Raw genomic sequence first — 17158 nt, 5'->3', positions numbered from 1 at the left:
TGTGAGATGAGTATTCAAAACTGTATTTCAAATATAGGTTTTACAAATATGAGTAAAAATATTTGTTTTAGAAATCCAGTGAAATTCTAAGTTTGGAGCAATGAAGTTGTTGAGTACAAGAGACATACCCCAACTTCCATTTCAAATTACTATGATCATCAGCACACATAAAAAGTTGGCAGGGTATGTACCTGGGTGGTAGAGCACCCTAGTATGCACAAAGTCCTAAGTTCCAACTCCACTATTGTACACACAAGCACAAACACACACACCCACACAAATACAGACAAGGTTCTGGATGTTCCACCTGGCCTAAATCGCCTAGTATTTCTGCTAACTTGGATAAATACATATTTAAAAGACAAATGATCTCTTAACGATAGAAAGATTAGGAAAGAAAATGCACGGCTTTTGTACCCGTGTTAAGTTACTTTTTAAATCTTGTGCAGGGAAGAAAGTAGAGGCCTGCCTAAAACCTAACTTGAGTTCCCATCCGCAGGAACTACATGGGAGAAATGACACCCACAATTTCTCCTCTGACCTCCATCCCCATGCCACAAATACAGGGACAAAAAGTTACATACAACTATAATACAATTTTTAAGAAAAGGTTACTTTAAAATCTTACTAAATACTGAACTACCTAAAGGAAGTTTAGTCTCAAGACAAAGAAAATTTTATCAAGTAACTAAACAGCTTAGTGTCTTAAAATTGCTCCTGAAAAATACACTTTAGGTAAATCAGCTACACTGGTACACAAAATAAGAAAACAAAAACTCCTAATATTGTAAAAAGTTTTTAAAACACAAAAAAGTTACTGTAACTTTTTCACGTGGGAGACCTGTGCTTCAAAATACCAAAGACAGTCCTACAGAACTTAATTTCCCCAAAAATTAATTTTAAAGACATTCTTGAAATAAAGAACATGCCAGTTAATTATGATTGTTCACATTACGTAAATCATTTATAAAAAGCAGGATATCAGACTAACAACAGAGGCTTAATATTAACCAATGAAAACTATCCGTCTTTGTGTTTTTAACAGGGTTCCTGGCCAGAATTTCCTAAATCATCCTCCAGTTCTCCCGGTCACATGGCGAAGAGTCACGAATATAAGCAGTGAACAAGCTTTTAAACACGCCAAGGTAACTCCTTAAAACTGCTTTCGTGACACACTGTATCGTTTCCAGGCACTGCACCTTGCTAAACATTTAAAAGCCTTTCCCCTAAAATCCTCACAGAAAACCTCTGCCTCCAGGATTCTTAAAATCTGAAGAAAAAGAAAAAAAAAAAAACAAAAAAAGTCATAGCATGTCTTCTTGCACATAAAATGTCCGAAATCTATTCCCTTCCCCAAGTTCAAATGTGTCACAGAATAAGAGGCTAAGTTAAGAAAAATCGAGTTTCTAAAGCTGTATTCTTGGAAAAAGCATCAACTTCACACGTGCTTGGTTGGGCATAAACTCCGCTCAGTTTATTCCTCCCCCCCACCCCCAAGTCTGACCCGTATTCACACGCAAAACTAAAGTTCAAATATTTGAAGTCGCTGATTTCGCCTTCGGCTTTAAAGTTACACATCTTCCGAGTATCGAAAAGATGTTCTAACAAAAACACCACTTTCCTTAGCAAGGCACCTGAACAGGTCAAACCCCAGTCCCGGTTTTCTTTCCACGTCCACATCCTCCTGCCAAGCTCTCCCTGGGCGCTCGCAGGCCTCGAGGACCCCCGCCACCTCGACCCCCACCAACCCACTCCCCCCCCCCCCGCTTCACCCACTTCCAACTCGCCCGTTTCTCTGGCTCCACCGTGCTTCTTCCAGGCTGCGGGACCCCGCGGGCCGGGAGCCGGCGGGCACACGGGCTCCGCTCGCGAAGGCCGGCGACCAGCCAGCCGGGCGCGGGGCGCGGGCAGCGAGCGGGAAAGCGGCGGGCAGCGCCCCCTCCCCCGCCGGCGCACACCCCTTTCCGGCTCCCCTCCCCCGGCATTGTGCGAGCTGGGCCCAGGCCGCAGCCCGCCGCCAAACCCGCCCAGGCCCGGCCTGTTCCCGCCCGAGGCCTGCTCCGGTGGAGGCCGACACACAAAGCCCGCCGCCGGCCCCCGCGGCGCCCGCGGACGAGACGGAGCGAGCGCGGGCTGACTTACAGGGCTGCTGCGGCCGCGCTGCCTCAGCCGGGGACACCGACCGTTGGGCACCGGCGGCGACGCTCTCGGCCGTCCGTCCTCCCCCTCCGCCTCCGGTGGCGGCGACGTCTTCTTTCTCCTCCTACCTCCCTCCCCCCCCCACCCCACCTCCTTCTTCTCCTCCCCCTCCTCCTCCGAACCACCGAAGTACCGAGGGTGAGGCACAGAGACTCACAACAACATGGCTGCCACCGCCGCCTCCCCTCCCCTCCCTCCCCCGCCCACCGGCCGCGCGCAAGGCACTGCGGGAGAAAGGGGAGGGGGGCGAAGCGCTCACCCAGACGCGACGCTTCTCGCCCAAGTGCGTAGCTTCTCCCGCGCGCCGGGAGCGGGGGCCGGCCGAGGCTCGGCGCGTGCGCACTGTCGAGGCGCTCTGCCAGCGCGTGCGGCCGCCATGAGGCGTGCGCTCCCCGGCTTTTACCTGGCGGTTTCAGGGGTGGGTTTGCCCCTCGACCTCTCGAGCTCTGCTCTCAGGGCCATTCCCGCGCCTCGAACAGTGCCGCAATCCTCCCGACTCTCTTTGTGAGGCTGAGTTTATTCATCCTCCGCTTCCTCCCAGATACCTCATTGTTCTCCCCAAACTGCCTGTGTAAGCACTGCTGCCCACGCCCCCAAACTTGGGGTACGGCTCGCGCTTCACTTCCGCGATGCTGGCACCTACAGGAGCTAGGCCTTAATACAAGCCCCTACGGGTCACCGTTTAGCTCCCTTCTCATCCAGATCTTGGCGATTTAGGGGTAAAAAATTGCACCCCATAAATGTCTATCTACTGTCTATTTGTAGTGACTGCTCAGTAGTTGCCAGCTTCCTGCAAATAATGAGACCCGGTGCTGGGTAAGCACAAAGGAAACTTCAGATGAGCGTTTTATGTTACCAGCTACAGACACCACCTGCGCTGATGAGGCATCGCCTTCCTTGAAATCTGCAGACACTAGCAGCAACTCCAAAGATATGGACTGGCACCTGTGGTGCTAGTCCTTGATCCTTCCTCGTTTTCACAATTCTGTGCTTCAAAACTATCCAGGGTCTCGCCCTGTGTTCAGGTCTTCACTAGGCAGCTGTGAGCTCCACCAGGCCAAGGACTGTGTGTTCATGTGATCTCCTAGTGCCTGTTAAACACAAGCTCTCTCTGTGTTTTCATCATTATTAAAACGGAGTGGCGTTAAAATTTATCTTAGTGTTGTCCTGCTTTAACAGAATACCAAGTCGGGTAATCTATAAGAAAAGAAACTTAATTCTCAAGTTTCTGGGGAGTAGGAAGTCCAATGATAAAAGTTGCCACTCTCAGGCAAGATCCTGCATAATCCTGTGGCGAAATGCAAAAGGACAAGAGAACAGGAGAGGAGGGGCTGAACTTGCTCTTACAATTACCCACTCTCAAGAAAGCATACTTCCTAGATAGTCATACTAATTCATGAAGGAGAGCCCTTTAACTTAATTCCACTTCCTTTTAAATGTCCGTATACATGTTTTTTGTTTGTGAAGGAGTACACGTGTGTGCATGGCACACGAAGAGCAGAGGCTGACATTGGAGGTCTTTCTCAGTCGCTCTCCACCGTGTTATTTAGACAGTCTCTCTCTGAGCTTGGAGCCCATCGGTTTGACTGGGCTGACTGGCCAGTGACTCGCAGGAATCCTGTTTCTGCCTGCCTGGAGTTGTGATTACCGATAGTTGCCACCGCTCCCTGCTTTTTAAACAGGTTCTGGAACTCAGACTCGCGTCCACATGCTTGTGCAGCAACCGTTTGGCCAACTGAGCCATCTGCCCAGGTCGCTAACCACCTCTTACTGGGCTCCCGCTTCCCAACACTGTTGCACTGGGCTTTTAAATTCCAACCCATAAACATTTTGAGACGCATCTATACCTCCTCACCATATCAAGTCTTTACCTCCTGCCCAAGTTTCAGGTGTCCACTTGAGAATCATTCTTGTCACCAAATATTCTAAGGTAAGAACAGAAGTCCTATCTATGCTTTCTCCCCAACCCTTACTTTGTCCTCACAATTAGCACTTTTATCACCAATCATTTCCAAATGACTTCTCTGAATCACTTTTATTGTCTTCCTCTTTTCCCCACTCCCCACAAAGATAAGTCGCCAAGCCTTGCACACTTTTCTTTTAACTTCCCAAATATTTCTGCAGACTACTCCTTCCCCGCCCCCTCCACTAGTACAAGCCTCACTTTTATAGGTAGCTGGCTGATAACCAGCTTCCCCATCATTGATCTCACGGCTCGCGCCATACAGTAAGTTCTTCTCACTGCCATCTCTCACACACATTCAGTTCAACTCCTAGTACCCAGATGCTTCAAGCATCCCACCTCGATGTCTGTTCCAGCAGCATTTCCCAAGTGTTCTCTCTGTTGGGTGTTAATAGTTGTTCAATTAATGTCCCCAGGCCATTAATGTTGGCAACATCTCAGCACTCCAGGAGGCTGAAACACAAAGGTTTCACATTTGAGGCCAGCTGGGACTACATATGTAAAGAAAAAAAATTGTCTCCCAAATTAAGCGATTATGGGATGTATATGTTTTGCTTGTCTACGTAAAAAGCACATCCTTGTGCATTCTAAATTACCAACTTTAGAGGACACTGGGACACAGAGCTAGATTACTGAACCCCCTTCCTTCCACTGGGCTGATAACAAAAGGCTTTATATACGGTTCTTTAGCCTAGGTAAAGACAGATGCAACCATCAGAGTCTCTTCCTTAAAAAATGGAATCATGGCCAGACATGGTGGCACACACCTGTAATCCCAAGCACTCTGGGAGGCAGAGGCAAGCAGATCTCTGTGAGTTCAAGGCCAGCCTGGTCTACAAAGCTAGTCCAAGACAGCCAAAGCTATACAGAGAAACCCTGTCTTAAGGAAAAAAAAAAAAAAAAAAAGGAATTCTGATGAAGAGACACTCCCCAACTAGACAGTGTTTTTGAGACTGGCTTGCCACAGGATATAGACGCGGAACCTTTTGGGAAGAATTGAATGGGTTGTATTAGTATTTCTCTTCCATGTGGAAGTTTCTCTTCCACTTGCATAGGTGCCCGCTGGCTGCCTAGCTACTTGAAGTAAGAGAAACTTGCCTGGAAAAATCTTTATGACTTATTCTTACCACTTCTCATCCCCTTTGTACTTGCTGAAGTTGGATCCACTGAGTTTCTGTTGCAACTGTGTCTTAACCAAACCCCATATGTATACTACAGCTATTTTCTGTTTGGTGTTTATAGTGTAAACACCTTCTATTCATTGCCTCCTTTAATCCTCCCAACTGGCATTCTGGGCATTGGTACAGTCCTCACTTAGAAGGGCTCTGCAGTTGGTTTAATGTTCTTGTCACCATCTACAAAGTCTTCAAAGTTTTGGAAGAGCAACCCCTCATTTTCATTTTGTGCTGCACCCCCTAAATGATATACACTGCCCTACCTATCAGTTATTTTCTATTTGAGGGAAGGTTTCTATACCACAGGAAAACTTCTTAACATCTTGAAAACTGAAATAGCCATTGTCAACACCCAAATGAGAGACACAGAATGCAATGTTTCCCACACTAATTGGACCCAGAAGAGTTTTTTCATAGAGAATCCGTATGGTTTTGTGTTCTGAAGAACAGTAAAGGCCAACCCTTCAGTGATCTGACTCTGCCTTACCCCATCTCTTAGTGCTCGGTGAGCAGTTGCTTGCTTTTGTGCCTTCGCATATGCTTTGCAATCTGCTTTGCTCATTAAGCCCTTGTGATTATAATTGGCTTCTTTTTAGAGTTACCTACAAGGAAAGAATGTATTTCTCAGCTAATATAAATATCTTGTGTGCTTGGCAGTTAAGATGGACATTGTAATTGACACCTCAACCAGTCACTCTAATCACCTGGGAGCTTGTTAGACATGCCAAAATTGGCCTGTGGCCAGACCTACTGAATCAGGATCTGCATTTTAAAAACATTCTCAAGTAATACCTATACACAGTAATGTTTGAGAAGCATTAGTAAGCTAATCACAATAGTTCCATCATGCTCACTAGAAATTGCTTCTGTAATGGGTGTGTCTTGTCCGTTTTGAATCAGCAACATACAATGAGGTGTCAACTCAGAAAGTTTCTGTCTCTCTCTCTGTCTGTCTCTGTCTCTTTCTCTCTCTCTCTCTCTCTCTCTTTCTCTCTCTCTCTCTCTTTCTCTCTCTCTCTCTCTTTCTCTCTCTCAGGCACACACAAACACACACTGGTTATAAACAAGAACACATGTCCCCTTCTTGGTTCCTGCTGACAGGCATTTTATGACAGCACGGGGAGCCAGGCTGGAGCTAGGCTGCGGTAGCCCATCACGTGTTTGTTCTTCCTTCTTTCCTAGTAACTAGCTCTGGTTGTGACTCCTTCTTGTAGCTAGGACAGAATGGAGTGTTCTGACTTTCCAGCCACATGCCTTGCATCTTGGGAAGCATCCATGTGACCTGTTGACTCAAGTGGTTCTTGACCAGAGTTGCACATCACAATCACTCGGGGAACATTTAGCACATATCAATTCCCAAGTCCCACTTCTGAGATTTTGGCTTAATGGGTCTGGGCTGGAGCCTAGACATTGGTATTTTTTCAAAGCTCCTCAGTGGCTATAATGTGCAATTATAATTGAGAAGCAGCAATTTAGGCAGATTACCTCTTAGAGCATAATTTCCTCTTAATATTCCCTGTACAAATGGCCCTTTCCCCCAGGACTGTTTGTGAAGCTTCTTGTAAATTCATTTTATAACTTTGTTATCAATATAAAAATAATGCAAGCCAGGAATGGAGATGACTCAGCAGTTAAGAACGCTTGCTGCTTTTCCAGAGGATTGGGTTTGAGTCCCATCACCCACACAGTGGCTCAAAACATCACTGGGTAGTGGTGGCACATGCCTTTACTCCCAGCTCCTGGGAGGCAGAGACAGGTAGATCACTGAGTTTGAGGCCAGCCTGGTCTACAACGTGAGTTTCAGAGAGCTGGGGCTACACAGAGAAACCTTATCTTAATAAATAAATAAATAACCTTGTAACTCCAGTTCCAGGGGGATCCAACACCCTCCTCTATCCTCCACATGCACTAGGCATGCAAACAAGATATATGCCAGGCATGGTGGGTGCACGGACATCCATGCAAAGAAAACACACATAGACATAAAATTATAATCTAGAATAATAGTAAAAATAGAAGTCCTTTATAATGATGTCCAGAAATTAGCCAAGCAGTGGTGGTGCACACCTGAAATCCCAACACTTGGGACGAAGAGGCCACTGAAATCCCTGATTGAGGCCAGCCTGATCTACAGAGTGAATTCCAAGACAGCCAGGGATACATAGAAACCCTGTCTCAATTAACCCCCCCCCAAAAAAAAGATGACCAGAAGTTCATGTTTTCTTTTTTAATTAATTCATTTTTTATTAATTACAATTTATTCATTTTGTATCCCAACAGTAGACCCCTCCCTTATCCCCTCCCATTCTCACCCTCCTTCCCTCTTCTCCTCCCATAGTCCACTGATAGGGGAGGTCCTCCTCCCCTTCCATCTGACCCTAGCCTATCAGGTCTCATCAGGACTGGCTGCACTGTCTTCCTCTATGGCCTGGTAAGGCTGCTCCCCTCTCAGGGGCAGCCATGTTTTATTTTCACAGAAATTGTGTTTGTTTGTTTGTTTGTTTATGGGCAGGATCTCTTGTAGCTCAGGCTGGCCTCAAACTCAACTTGTAGACAAGGCTTGCCTTAACGTTCTCATTCTCCTGCTTCCACCTCTCAAATTCTAGGATCAGAGATAAGCACCACCACACAGGGCAGGAGCTAGTTATTAGAAACAACTTTATGCTCTACATGGGTTATTTTACTGCTAATCATGTCATTCTTCTGGATTTACTATGATTAAATCAAGTCTTTCTCCACGTCATTGGTTCAATTTGTGAATTACTGAATAGTCATCGCCACGCCTTGCAGTTGTACACGATTGCACCTGCAGTGATGTTTTGGTTTCCAGGCTTCCGTAGCTCTGCAGTTCATTCTTTTCATCTCATTTTGAGGTTGTGAGCAAGTAAGTTCTACTAATGGTTGAGGAAGCTCTAAGCTTGCACTGTTGAAGCTGAAGCTGCGGCTGTGCAGGCCTTTCCAGCAGCTAGCTTGCTACCTGTTAGGCTCTGAGGAGAGTAGGTCGTTGAAGAGACACTGGAGGTTAGAGGAAAAGAGAAGCTTCTTGCTGCTTCTTGTTTGCTTGTAACTTCTGTCAGAATGTCCTCCGAGTAACACAGCAGCCCAAAATGCAGCAGTTGCTTCCTGTTTTCAGCTTCCTTGCACACTTGTAGAGCTAGCTCATTGTACTTCCTTAGTCTCTAGGCAGAGGCCGGGCAACCTCAGACCCACGGTTATTTTTACAAGCTCTGGCACTACCGAGCAACCAGGACACGCCTTCCTTTGGACTCCATGTGTCCACTGCATGGGATTTGTCTTCCTAGTTTTTCAATTCAGAGAATGCCCACCTCCTTTTTTTTTTTTCACCTTTACTCCTTTGCTTCCCCAGGAGACTCAGTATTAACTACAGTTATTAACCCGGCACTACTTAATTGACCCATTTGGGTTTTGCCATTTCTTAGATGCCTGTGTAACCAATTCCTTGTGTTAAAGTCTGTTAAAATAGTTAGTGTGTAGCTCGGCATTGTGAAGCCTGCCTGTAATCACAGAGTCCTTACAGGCTAACCTGAGGTACATAGTGAAAGGCCTAGTCTGAAATAATCATGAAGAAAAGCCAACAAAAAACAAAACCCTAGAAGGTCCAGAGCTCGACCTCTATGACAGACCCAGCATCCATGAAGCCTTGGGTTCCATCCCCAGCACCACAGTGATGACAACAGTGAAATAATCTATGCAGCTTCTGCTTTCCTGACTCAGGCATCACCTTTGGAACTTATCATATTGAAATCATAGTATTAAACTCTTCCATAGTATAGGCATCTGCAGAAAATGTGATTTAAAAAAAAAAACAACATCTGTTTATTTAATCGTATGCATGTCTGCTGCCTGTGTTTATGTGCACCACACATATGCAGGAATGCACGGAGGCCAAAGGATGTCAGATCCCCTGGAATGACAATTATATATGGTTGCGTGGGTGCTGAGAACCAAACTGGGGTACTCTGCAAAAGCAGCAAGCTCCCTTAACTGTCGGCCCATCTCTTCAGCCCCAGAAAATGAGAATTTTGTTTCAGTAAAATATGTTTTCCATGACTTTATTATCAAACTTTCTGTATATTATTTTGTTATTTAAATTTGTAGACAACCTTGTTACTTCCTTTTTTGAAGCAGAATTATAGAGATACAATTTATATACTTTATAATTTGCGAATTTTTGTTTGTTTGTTTGTTTGTTTTTAGAGACAGGGTTGCTCTGTGTAGCCTGGCTGTCCTGGAATTCATTCTGTAAACCATGCTGCCCTCAAACTCAGATATCCGCCTGCCTCTGCCTCCCAAGTGCTAGGATTAAAGACATGTGCCATCACTGCCTGGCTATAATTTGTTTGTTTGGCTGTTTGATTGGTTTGGTTTTTTGAGACAGGGTTTCTCTGTGTAGCCGGGGTTGTCCTGGACACACTTTATAAAACAGGCGGGCCTCAAACTCACAGAGATCCGTCTGCCTCTGCTTCCCTGAGAGCTAGGATTAAAGGTGTGTGCCACCAAACCTGGCTCACCTTTGTTCTTAGAGTGTTTCTCTTCTTTGATTTCTTTAAACAAGCACGTGTATATTTATTCATTTAGAAAGAGAGTCTCATGTAGCCCAGGCTGGCTACATGGAGCTCACTCTGTAGCTAAGGATGACCTTGAACTCCTGCCCTTCCTGCCCTTATCTCCCTGCTAGTAGGATTACAGATATGTACCATAGCTCCTGGTTAACACAGGGTCAGCAACGGAGCCCAGGGCTTTGTGCATGATAATTAAACTGAGCCACACCCCAGCCCAGCTGAACTTCTTTCAAGTCCAGATCTTTATTGTCCTGTAATGTCCTACCTTTTCTGCCTATCAGTCAAATAGAAGAGCTGATGTTTTCTGGGTTTTGTATTCTTGCCTGTCAAGTTCCTCCTGGGCAGATCTAACATACCTACTTTTTGCTGTAGATTAGTGCAATTGAAAAAAATGTTTTTGAAACAGGTTTCCCTGTGCAGCCCTGGTCATCCTGGAACTTGCTCTGTAGACCAGGCTGGCCTGGAAATCACAGAGAGCCACCTGCCTCTGTGTCCCGAGCACTGGGATCAAAGGCATTCACCACCACCTCCAGGTTGAAATATTTTTAAACTACATTGCTTTATTTGAGGGGCAGGCATTTGGATTTCTGATGACTTGTGGGAGTCAGTATTCTCAATCCAACATGTGGGTCCTGGGGTTCAAAATTAGGTCATGTGGCTTACTGACAAGTATCTTTACCTGCTGAACCATCTAATCAGCCCCAAGTAAAATATTTTTGAAAGCTTTGTTACTCACCTGGAACCAGTATGTCTTCCCTTGAGTCCTGGGTACCTTCCTGAGTAAAGCTGTAGCCATCTTTGCAGGAGGGAGCAAATTCTAAATAGAGACTTCCTATGGCTTCCTCTCTCTCTTTGGCTGTCAGTCTATTGACTGAGTAGTTCCCAAGAAATTGACATTTCTCCATTATTCTCACGTTGGGGGAAAGGAAAGGCTGGAGCCTTGGTACCAGCCAGAGGAGGAACTTTTCTCTGAGGAAGAGATTTTATACTCTGACATCTTGTCAAACCACCTTCAAGCTACACCAGGAGCAAAGACAATGCGTTGACCAGAACTGTTGGTGTAAGCGTACCATTTGTCCTCAGTAAAGCAGACTCTAGTAACAGCCACCTCTCTTTAGGAAGCCATGGCTGCGTGGAATGAAAGCGCTTAGTTAGTGCTAAGTTGAATTCCTGGTGAACAGCTTAGATTCTGGTGACTCAACAGAAACCCCCTGAATACTCTTTGCCAGTACCTAGCCTCCCCCCACCCACCCCCAGTGCCCAAGTCACGAATCTGGTCATTTCCACTTTGGTGTGTTCTTCCAACTAAAGAGTAGGGTGACATCTGCAGTGCTTCCTGCTGCATCTCCTCATAGCATCTTGGTATGCTTGAACCTGACTTTGATTCTAAAATTAAAGCAAGGGCTCTCAGCCTGCCAATGCATAGTTACCATAAGCTCCCTTCTCTTCCAAGACAGCCTAGTTTTGTCAGGATTTGTATGTTGGCAGAGGCTTGATTTATACCACATTTTTATTTCTAAATTGTGAAGAAATGCCTTAGAGCTCATAGGCCGACGAGCTGCAGTGACAGCGAAGGATACGGTACTTTTTGAGCTGAAACATCCAGTGTCAAGTACAGGATTTTTCCAGAGTTTCATTTCTAATCTTGAAGTAATTCTATCACTTCTTTTTGACACTCTGGAGAGTCTCTAAAGGGAAAAACAAATGTCTTGTGTGAGCTATCTTTAATTCCACTCTTTTGCTTGAAACCTCATGCACAAAACACCCCCACTGCTAGATAAACATTGACTACCCCCTGTTCTACCATGACATGCTGTAACACCATGTGGATGTAGATCTCAATGTTTGGGTTTTTGGAACAGTTATCCTGTCTTGGATAAACTATGGCAGGTGTGTGCAGAAGACCAGTACCTTTATAACCATATGTGTTGTAGTTCCCCCTTGGAAAAAGAGGCCATCTGCTTAGGCAGAGGGCCAGAAGGAGTGTCCTAGGTATAAACATGCACGGACAAGTGGGTGTATCAATTACTCTTTTGTCGCTGTGATGAAACACAATGACTAAAAGCTACTTGTAGAAAGAAGAGTTTATCTTGGCTTACATTTCCAGAAGAAGAGTCTGTCATGAAGGAGGCAACGAGGAGCAGGAGCAGGAAGCTGAGAGATCACGTCTCAATCACACACAGAAAGCAGAAAGCCAGCAGGAAGCAGGGTGAGGCTATAAACCTTCAAGGCCCATCCCCCAGTGATGAACTTCCTCCAAAAAGACTGCACCCCTAAAAGTTCAACAGCCTCCCCCAACAGAACCACCAAATGGGGATCAAGTGTTCAAATACAGGAGCCTGTGGGGGACAGTTTTCACACAAACCTCAGCAGGGGGGTTGAATGACTTGTTATTGTTTCTTAGGGGCAGATCCTAGCTCGTCTTCATATGTGAGCACACCTTTCCTCAGCTTAAAATATGAGTGATAGATCTTAGGCACAGGAAAACTATGACCTTATTTAATACTTCCTGTAACTAAAGCAAGAACGAAAGTTAACCATGCGATTCTATACCATGTCAGACATGCCACACGTCTGTAACTTCTAAAGTATAATTGCATGCCATCAGGGTGACTCTGACCTTGTGAGGGAGTGAGTCAAGGAGTCACATGCTTAAGAACTAAGCAGTTGATTTCAAGGAAAAACTGCTGCTGTTGTCCACATTCTGAACTATCCGCAATGGGTGTTTTCAAAGTAATGTGTGCTTTCTCGTTTGTCATTAAAGCTGCATTCCTACTAGAGAAAAATCCATATGAAATATTGAAAACTTCACAGTTAAACAGAAGGTTTGGATTCAGTGCTCATGGCTTCCTGTGTGTTGGGTGTGAAATAGTCCTTCCTAGAACATGTTAACAGTCTGTTTTCTCTCACTGTAAGGAAATACCCAAGCTGGGTGATCTGTAAAGAAAGAACTTTGTTCAGCTCACAATTTTGGAAGGTAAATGTGAAAACAGCTTGGCCCTTGGTGATAGGCTCCCCGGATGTGTTACTTCATGGTGGGTGGCAATATGATGGGAGAACGTGGAAGAAGAAGGTATCATGCAATATGACAGACAGGAAGGCAGGAGAAGTGTGTCACATGGGTGCTCTGGAGGATCTGTGCACGAGGCAGTATTCGAATAATACCTACTTCAGTCGACTCCAAGGGCGCGCACCACTGATCTCATTACCTTATACTAAGTCCTACCTCTTAGCTTCTGAACAGTATAACCCTGGGGGTGAAGCATGTTCCAACACAAGAAACTTTGGTGATTAAGCATGCCTCTAACCCTATCTACACTGTGGTAGAAGGGTTTAAATAGCTTTTCCATTGCTGATGTTCACAGAGAAGGCTGAACCCCAGGAGAAGCACAGCAGAGCAGGAGAAACACAACTAGTTCATCAAGGGATTTGTGCATATTTTAAGTAGCCCTGACCATTGACATTTTATAGAGCATATCAGAAACAAATAAGCCCCTCTTGAAACATAAAAAGTTCAAATCCTTGACTGTCAATAGACACTGATAGCTTGAAGCAAGAAGTGAATCACCCAGAGCAAACTTCAGTGTGTGGGATGGCCAGAGTGTGGTGTCTGCCAAGGAGCAGGCTTCAGGCGGAGGAAGCCCTAAAGAAACCATACTCTTGGCCATCCAACTCAAGGATTTTACACCAGCTTCTAGAGGAAGAGAAGCTGGAGCCCAAGACCAAACGTTTTGTGCAACACTTGCAATTTTCTACTGTAATTTAGAGTAAACTAACTGTGGTTCGTATTCCAGGGAGAGAATTCCTCAGACACAAAATTCAAAATGAAACCTCAAGGTTTTGGCATAGAAGATATTTCAGCTGTATACATCAGCCAAGCCAGACTGCTGTTTTAATAAAACTCATCCTGCTAAACTATATGGGACACATATCCCAGCATGCCTATAATGTCTGTCTCTACCCTTCAGGGTGTGTATATGCACTTTCGTCCACATGCCCATAGCCAGCCTCACGGTCCCAGTTTCATTCATCAGTGTGTTGGTCTGCAAAGCCATCCACTTCAGTATACTGTGTCTACTGGGCTTCACCATGTCTTTTTCCCAGTTTCTGGTTTTCAGGCAAATACAAAGCTTCCACCTGAAGACATTTCCTTATGACAGCTTCATTCTTCCTGTATGTCCATATGGAGTTTTTTGTCATTTTTCAAAGTGTTGCATGTAATCCACCAAAAAACCCAGTTGGTTCTGCCTTTGAAATGAATACAGATTCCACCCATTTCTCGTTCCCTCCACCCATAATCCAAGGCTGCCATCCAAGAGAGGCAAAAAGCCTCCTACCTGCCCCCTCTCAACCTTGCCAGAGGCTGGTTTAGGTTTTGCCCAGCCACTGTATTTCTTTGATGATTGTTCATTTTGTTTTTGTTTTTTGAGACAGGGTTGAATGTAGTCCAAACAGGAGTTTCGTCTTCATCTATAGGCAAATTGTAGTTAAGAATGACATTGAACCCCTGCCCCAACTTCCTAAATGCTGGGATTATAGGCTACTACACTACGAGCTACCACACCTAATTTCCTTTTCACTTTGATTGTTAATCTACTTATTAGTTAGCTTACTTATTTTTTACTTTTTAAAATATGTATCCCTTTTACAGTTTTTGTTTTATTGATTGATTGATTGATTGCTTTTGAGGCAAGGTCTCCCATATAACCCTGGGTGTTTCTTTAACCCCAGGACTTGGGAGGCAGAAGCAGGCTCATATCTATGAGCTCAAGATCAATGTGGTCTACATAGTGAGTTTCAGGACAACCAGGACTACATAATGAGCCCCTATTTCAAAATACTTTTAAACATTTATTTGCTGTGTATATGTCTGGCCATAGGAGTGCCATGATATACACGGAGAGGTCAGAGGGCAACTGTAAGAGATGGTTTTTACTTTCCAACACGTAGGTTTCAGGGATGGGTTCATCAGTTCATCAGGCCTGGCAGCAAAGCCTTGACCTACTGAGTCATCTCGCTGGCCTTTTCCATGTTTTCAAACAGGTCTTTTTTAATATCAAATTTTCTTTGGATTTTTCTAATGACTTTTTATCATGTATGCATTCCTTTAACATTTATTTTATTTTATTTTTTTGATGACAATAATTTTGTATACTTTTGGGGTATAATGTGATATGTTGATACAGTTATACAACATGTAAAGATTAAACTAAGGTTTCTATCGTATCTGTCACCTCACGTGTGCCATTTCTTTGTGATAATATTCAAGCTCTTTCTAGATGCTTTGAAATATGTAATAGATTATTGTCACCCCATTGCACAGAACACTACAACTAGTCTCTTCTATCTATGATTTTTTTTAAAATATTTATTTATTTTATTTTACATATATGGGTGTCCTTGCCTGCATGTATATATATTTGCCATATTCATGCTTGGTACCCATGGAGATGAAAAGAGCGATTCAGATCTCCTAGAACTGGAGTAACCAATGGTTGTAACCGCCATGTTAGTCCTGGGAACTGAACGTTGGGTCCTCTGCAGGAGCAAAAAGTGCTCTTAACCACTTCAGCCACTTAATTTTTTAACTATGAGCCAACCTCTTCCTACAGTATCCCCTCTTCACCTCTGGCAACCACTATTTCTACTTTCTACTTCTGGGAGATCATTTTGCTGCTGGTGGTGGCGGTTTTAGCTTCCACATATGAGTGAGACCAGGAAGTGCTGTTTGTGTGTCTGGCTTACTTTCAGTGTGCTCCTTTTATATAAGAAGTTGGCTTCTGCTCTTAGAGCCCTTTACTAGCTCTGTGGGTCACTTACAGGAAATCCACAATCTCGATGGTTGCCTTTATGATCTGGTCCCCTGCTCTCTTGCCTTGATTTAAGCTGTACTGTATGTGCTCTGCTCTTCAAACAGGAGGAACTCTTGCTTCAGATTAACCATGTTCCCCCAAATCCACCTGCAGCTCGTTCCTCAATTGCTTTGGGTTCTGCCCTGTATCTAAAATACTTTCCCCAAATGCTCCTCCTTCGATTACACATCCACATTCAGATCCTTCTCAGTCATTGTGTACCTGTTTGTCTAATGGGTTTTACTTTTTAGCACTTACCACTGCCTGAAGTATTGTCTCTCTGTTTACTGTTCTTTTCCATCAATAGAATGAAGCACCAAGACAGCAGAGACCTACTTCTTCCCTTGTTGCATTCCATCTCCTAGACAGTACTGAGCACAGGATAGTGGGGGATGAATGAATGATAAATGAATGCATCATGAGAAGGTGTCTACTTTTCCTGAGTCTCTTTAGGCAAATGGCTTTGGTGGCATTGCTTGTACCCTCTGCAGAGTATGCTGCAGGCCTCTGCATCTCCAAGGCTTCTAGCTTGCCTCTGCTTACCTCACCACAGAGCCACAGAGGAGAGTTGCTGGGGGAAAGAGAGGCTGAGCTGTGGGAGAGAAGCCACCAACTGTTCAGGATGCTGTTGGAGGAGTGCAGGCACTGAGGGCAAGTCACCAGGAGTAAGGCCAGAGTTCCTGCTGGATTTGAGACTCTTAAGGACTCCCAATCTCTCTCTCCTGCAGAAGTTTCCAACAAGGGTGCAGGGCAGGCTGGGGCTTCTTGCTAAGGCAGTAAAGCCAACCTTTCTCTACATACAGAGTGTGGAAGCTGCTGCCTGTTTTCCCAGGAAACCAGATGGAGATCAGATTGTATTTTTGGAACCATTCCACAGAGGTTTACCGAATAGGTGCTCTGTATTAAGCTCCATGTAGGGACTGTTTCCAAAGCTGAAGCATCCTGAGATAAGGGCCCCAGGGGACCCCAGGGAAAGCACCTGTCAACTCAGGGAGTTTCCACTCTTCTCTTCTCCTCTTTGGCGGAAGCAGCTTTGAGAATCCCTCCTCTCTGTGCTGCTCCTCACCACCCCAGGTTTCTGGTGAGCCAATGAGGCTGGTGCAGCCCCTGTAAGTTCCCATCACTTCTTCTCACTATGGAAATTCCTCATGCCCATCCCCCAACCACTTCTAACTCCTTGACAGACTGACCAGCGTTTCCACCACCTGTTACTATGGGCTCTGGATGCAGACCTCTACCTACTGATGCCCTGAAAGCCTTCTCCTGGCACTGGTTTGTGGCTTGCTACAGCTAAGACAACTCTTTCAAGTGGAAGTGCAAAAAATGGTACAAGGTGCATTTCTCCAGCGTATGGTGTTTTGGGGTGCCAGCCAGGGTTGTGGTTAC

At 45.0% G+C, this 17158-nt stretch overlaps 1 protein-coding gene across 10 annotated transcripts in view; it reads right to left on the bottom strand.

The window, feature by feature from the left end:
- Pum2 (pumilio RNA binding family member 2) overlaps nt 1-2310 on the bottom strand; it is a 74131-nt gene extending 71821 nt beyond the window's left edge. For 4 of the 10 annotated variants that reach the window (XM_060365692.1, XM_060365702.1, XM_021652803.2 and 1 more), the window contains exon 1: nt 2143-2306. The gene's annotated coding sequence lies outside the window, so the exon portion shown is untranslated. Of the gene's footprint in view, nt 1-2142 lie in introns of all 10 variants that reach the window. The other 6 variants (XM_021652800.2, XM_060365685.1, XM_021652798.2 and 3 more) reach the window with 5 other exon arrangements.
- Nucleotides 2311-17158: the final 14848 nt, after the last annotated feature.

This window comes from Meriones unguiculatus, chromosome 1 (assembly GCF_030254825.1).
Source record: "Meriones unguiculatus strain TT.TT164.6M chromosome 1, Bangor_MerUng_6.1, whole genome shotgun sequence".
Lineage (NCBI taxonomy): Eukaryota > Metazoa > Chordata > Mammalia > Rodentia > Muridae > Meriones > Meriones unguiculatus.
This window is presented reverse-complemented; position numbering and strand designations above follow the sequence as displayed.